This window comes from Mesocricetus auratus, unplaced genomic scaffold (genome assembly GCF_017639785.1).
Source record: "Mesocricetus auratus isolate SY011 unplaced genomic scaffold, BCM_Maur_2.0 Super-Scaffold_100057, whole genome shotgun sequence".
NCBI classification, from domain to species: Eukaryota; Metazoa; Chordata; class Mammalia; order Rodentia; family Cricetidae; genus Mesocricetus; species Mesocricetus auratus.
The window spans coordinates 3321996-3327995 of record NW_024429233.1 but is presented as its reverse complement, the minus strand read 5'-3'; the positions used below and the strand labels follow the sequence as shown (position 1 = coordinate 3327995).

Below are 6000 nucleotides of genomic sequence, written 5' to 3'. Positions count from 1 at the left end.
GGAGAGAGAGACAGACAGACAGACAGACAGAGACAGAGACAGAGACAGAGAGAATCTGGTACATAAAATTTCCCCCTCACATTTTATCTGGAAAAGTCTCTTGCCTCCAAATTGATTCTATCCACAACTGTCTGAGGACTTGCAATTGCAGCAGTGAGTCCAGGCATTCCCTTGAGTTGGCCAGTCACTGCTACAATTCCACAGACCTCATCCTGCAGCTGTATTGCCCCTGACCCAGTCACTCTGCAACTGGCTTCTGTAGGCATCAGGGTTTACTGTCCGTACTAGAACAGTCCTCACATGGTTCTGAGACACTGGGACAGCTGCATCCCCATGCCACCCAAGGTCAGCCCTGACAAGCCTTCCAAAGGACCAAAGCTCCACCAGTCCTTGGACTTGGTCCTTCACATATCTGGCGCAGCCATATCTGATAGTAACCACAAAAGGCATGAAGCTGAGCCTCACCATGGCCCCTGTGTCACCTTTGGTTTTCATCTCCACCTGTTGCATACTTGGGGGACTTTTAATATTTGTACAACTTAGGAATATTGGATTGACAGAAAATTTCTCATGTGTCATTTATGCCTTCTCCTAGTACTTCTAAGTTTCCCCAGGACAGTCTGGAACACACCACCCTCCTGCCATTAGGGAGATGTCCTTATCTACTTGAAGGTCTTCCTTACACCTTGGAGGCTGTGACACACATAAGGAGCCAGAGGTCTCTGTATGAGGCTATGAGACTTTTTTTTCTTTCTTTTCTTTTATCTATTTTTTTTTCATTTTACATACCAACCACACTTCCCCTTCCTCTTTTCCTGCCTCCTCCCCCCCTCCTCTTCCTACAACCTATCCACTCCTCAGAGTGGTAAGGTTTTCCTTAGGGAGACAACGAAGTGTGGCAGGCCAAGCTGAGGCAAGACCAATCCCCCCCCCCCATCAAGGCTGAGCAAGGTAACCCACCATAGGTAATGTGCTCCAAAAAGCCAGTTCATGCAACAGTGATGGGTGTTGGTCCCACTGCCAGCCTCCCCCACTCCCACCCCTCACCCCTGCCCATATTCAGAGGGCCTAGTCCAGCCCGTGCAAGCTCTCCAGCTGTCAGTCCATAGTCTATGAGCTCCCGCTAGCTTGGGTCAGCTGTCTCTGTGGTTTTCCCCATCATGCTTTTGAACCCCATTGTTCATATGATCCCTCCTCCCTTCTTCAGCTGAACTCCAGGAGCTCAGCCCAGTGCTTGGCTGTGGATCACTGCATCTGCTTCCATCAGTTACTGGTTCTATGATAACAATTAGGGTAGTCACTAATCTGATTAAATGGGAAGGCCCATTCAGACGCTCTCTCTAGTATTGCTAGGAGTCTTAGCTAGGATTCCTGAGAGTTTCCCTAGCACCAGGTTTCTTCCTAACCTCATAATGGCTCCCTCTGTCAAGACAATGCTTTCATTGCTCTCCCCCTCAATTCCTTCCCCAACTTAGTCTTCTTGGTCCCTCATGTTCCCTTTCCCCATCCCCTACCTTCTACCCCTCTTTCCAGTTTACCTAGGAGATCTTAACTATTTTCCCTTCCTGGGGCCCTCTATGTGTGTCCCTCTTAGGGTCTCCCTTCTTACCTAGCTCCTCTGGGGTTGTGGATTGTAGCCTGGTTATCATTTGCTTTACATCTTGTAGGAGAAACTGCCAGCCTACCCAAGGTGCAATCGCCCTGCCCCTCCCCCTATCCCCACGCCCCAATCCTCAGGCCAGCCTACATGAGCATGCACTTCCTCCCTGAGCCAAGCCGGCCTCTATGGCCAGAGACCACTGACTGGGAGACACCTGACCAGAGACACCAATGAAGAAAGGACGCCAGCAGCAGAGTCAGCCACCTGTACCAAGGACCTTGGGAGGGGGTATAAAGGCAGACCTAACTGCTCCTCACTGATTCCCAATGCCTGAGTCATTGGTGCTGTATTTCCTCAACCCCTCACCCAAGGGATACTTGAGAAGGGTAACCAGCAACTACATCTAATATCTACTTATGAGTGAGTACTTACCATGTTTGTCTTTCTAGGTTTGGGTTACCTCACTCAGGATGGGGTGTTTTAGTTCCATACATTTGCCTGCAAATTTCAAGACTCCATTGCTTTTTTTTTTAACCACTGAGTAGTACTCCCTTGTATAAATGTACCACATTTGATTGAGGGGCATCTGGATTATTTACAGGCTCTGGCTATAATAATTCTGCTATGAACATAGCTGAGCAAGTGTCATCATGATATGGTTGAGGATCCTTTGGGTACATGCCCAAGAGTAGTATTGCTGGGTCTTGAAGTAGATTGATTCCCAATTCTCTGAGAAACTGCCATAGTGATTTCCAAAGTGGCTGTATAAGTTTGCACCCCCACCAGCAATGGAGGAGTGGTCCCCCTTTCTCCACATCCTCTCCAGCTTAAACTGTCATTGTTGTTTTGATTTTAGTCGTTCTGACAGGAGTAAGATGGTATCTCAGAGTTGTTTTGATTTGCATTTCCCTGATAATTAACGATGTTGAGCAAATTCTTAGGTGCTTTACGGCCATTTGAGATTTCTCTATTGAGAATTCTCTATTTAGTTCTGTAGCCCACTTTTTAATTTGGTTACTTGGTGTTTTGGTGACTAGCTTCTAGAGTTCTTTGTATATTCTGAAAAGCAGCCCTCTGTCAGATGTGGAGTTGGTGAAGATCTTTTCTGTTCTGTGGGCTGTTATTTTGTCTTGTTGACTGTGTCCTTTGCCTTACAGAAGCTTCTCAGTTTCAGGAGGTTCCATTTATTAACTGTCGACCTTAAATTCTGTGTTACTGGTTTTATGTTCAGGAAGTGGTCTCCTGAGCCCATGCGATCAAGGACTATACATTGTTTATGTACTTATTGCCTGTTTTTATATTAGATAAAAAGAGGGGAATTGTGGTGACATACTGTTTATGTCTAGTAAATCTTGTCTGGAGATCAGCGTACAAAGTTAGCCATAGCCATAGAGATCAGGCAGTGGTGGTACTCACCTTTAATCCCAGTAGCCATACTAGTTAGCCGTAGAAGCTGGGCAGTGGTGGTGCATGCCTTTAATCCCAGCACTAGAGAGGTATATAAGACAGGAGCAGACCTGGCATTCAGTCTTAGGCAATTAGTCTCCAGCCATATTGTGGACAGGAATATCCCAGACTTGGTAGAGGTAAGAGCTCTCTGTGGCTTGGCTGTTTTGCTTCTCAGATCTTGAGTGTGAACCCCAATACTTCTCTTGACATATTATTTGTGCCATTGACTCATATTGATGAGCAAAGTATAGAGGGGAAAGATGATAAAAGAATGAGAAGTCAGGCTCCAACTTGGGCCCGGCAGAATGGCTCCCACAAAGAAGGGTGGCGAGAAGAAGGGCCATTCTGCCATCAATGAGGTGGTGACTTGAGAGTACACCATCAACATTCACAAGCACATCCATGGTGTGGGCTTCAAGAAGCGTGCTCCTCGGGCACTCAAAGAAATCTGGAAATTTGCCATGAAAGAGATGGGAACTCCAGATGTGCACAATGATACCAGGCTCAATAAAGCAGTCTGGGCCAAAGGAATAAGGAATGGTCCATATCGTATCTGTGTACAATTGTCCAGGAAACGTAATGAGGATGAGGACTCACCAAACAAGTTGTACACATTGGTAACCTACGTGCCTGTTACCACATTCAAAAATCTACAGACAGTCAATGTGGATGAGAACTAACCTGCTGAATGTCAAATAAAGTTGGAGAACTGCCAAAAAAAAAAAAGAATGAGAAGTCAGGACCTTCCTTTCTTAGAAAAGTTAGTACATGCAGAGCCACTGTGGTGTCACATGACTAAGGAACAACAGAATGCCAAGGTTGAACATATAAACAAGTTCTATAAAGATATGAAATGTAAGCATTATATTATGCCAGAATTTGGATAATAACTGTAGCAAATTTGGCTTGAGGATATTTCTTGTGCACTCTGACCATTAAGAGTCAATAATATACTACTTGGGACCTGACAATCTTCCTGGGCTAGCTTGGAGATTTTGTTTTGGTCTAGTGTCCTTGTAGCCACAAAAACTGCTAAACTAAGAACAGGATGTCCTATGCCTCTGGATTCTTAAAAATTAGGTTATGAGGTTAATGAGTAAAAATTATTATAAAGGATAACTTTATCAATGATGTCAAAACTTGAGGAAAAATGATTATAAAAGATAACTCTGTTATGGTTTATCAGTGATGACTAAACTTACGACCCCAGATGTGTAAGAGAGAATATTAAACACATATCCAAAAACAAAAATGATATGGTCTATGTTTTGGAACAACATGAATCTATCCCTACTTACTGAATTCTGTATAAATAAAGAAACACTCTGGGGGCTAGTTATCAGGTTTCAAGGTTCTCCCAACCATCATGCCTGGCTGACTTATCCCTCATCTACTCCTCACATCGTCCCTGGACCTGTCAGCTTCTGGGGCTGACTCGTGTCACACACCCCAACTCCCTGTTTCATCCAACCACTGGTCAGGTCTGTTCATACACCAGCCTTTAGCCAATTCTCTGAAGCCAGTTCTCTAGCCACTCCCACTGAGAGATATTTTTTACCCTCTCTTAATGATGCTTGATTTATATTAACACCTGAGGCTGAAGGAGGATGAGCCTACTTTCACAGAACAATTCAAATCACCTGGGCCTGCTTTCTAAGCTTCTAGGCCCATCTGCTGCCATTAGTGGTGATAATGTGTAAGCTTCTTTGCCTTGTGCTGGAGACCCGCCCCCAGAACATCAACAATTTCCTAGACAAGATGATGAAGATGGGGACTCCCAGGAGAGTGTGGGCTGTTGGTTCTGTACATCAACTTTCCTGGACTTAGATGTGCCCAGATAGCTAACAAAATGGCATCTCTGTGTGTAATTATGCGGGTATTTCATATATCAGCAACCTTTTTTGATCTGAAACAAAATAGCTGACAGAAGCAACTCAGGGGACCTCCAGTGGAAGGGAATGTAATCTGTTGTGATAGAGAAGGCATGATGATGGGAGCCGGTGACTATGGCTCCTCACATCTTCTCAGATCAGGAAACGTGATCTCAGGTCAGAACAGGAAGTGGGTAATCAATCACCCAAGGCCCACTTTCGGCAACCCACTTCTGCTGGCTAGACTACAGTCTCAGAGATTCCACATCCTTCCACAACAGTATCAGTAACTAGGAATCAAAGATTTACACAGAAGTCTGATGTTGGTGGTATTTAATATCCAAATTACTGCATTCTCTGAAGAGACTAGCACATAAATAGGTGAACTGAGTAAAAGACAATTATCCTCATCAATGTGGGCGGGCATGTTATTCCACTGAGGACCTAGATTTTTTTCTTAAAAAATGGAGGAAGGGTGAATTCTATCTCTCTTAAACTGGGAATTCAATTACCCTTCCCAGAATACCGAATCCCTGCCTCCTGGGTCTTAGACCTTACAACAGGGCCCACTTTGGTTCTCATGCCTTTAATTTTTCAGATTGGGCATTATGTCATTGATTCCCATTGTCCTCAGCTTCCAGACACTGACTGAATTATATCACAACTCTCTTGGCTCTCTAGCTCCCATATGGCTTATTATGGGATTTTTTAAAGTTTTATATAACCAGAGTGAGCCAATTCTCATAAGAAATATCCTCTTGAATATGTGTGTGTGCATAATCCATACATGTATCTATTTATGACATCTATATCTTAGTCCTGTTTCTATAAGAATCTGAACTAATGCAGAAAGCTTCATTGGAAATACAAACCAGGTTTTAAAAGAATTATTTGATCTGGACTGTTTATGACTTTCAATACCCCATGGTATAAGACAGGGATAATCACATCTACTTCAGACTGTCGCTGTGAACACTGGATGAGGTAACATCTCTAAGACACTTAGCCCTCAATGCAACATCTGCAGCTTGCTGTTGCTGTTGTTATTTTTATATCAGTCAAGATTCTTTAATTGCAAGC

General features: G+C 44.0%; 1 pseudogene; it reads left to right on the top strand.

Moving 5' to 3' along the window:
* The first annotated feature begins 3354 nt into the window (after positions 1-3354).
* LOC101825879 lies at positions 3355-3762 on the top strand (annotated as a pseudogene).
* The last annotated feature ends 2238 nt before the right edge of the window (positions 3763-6000 follow it).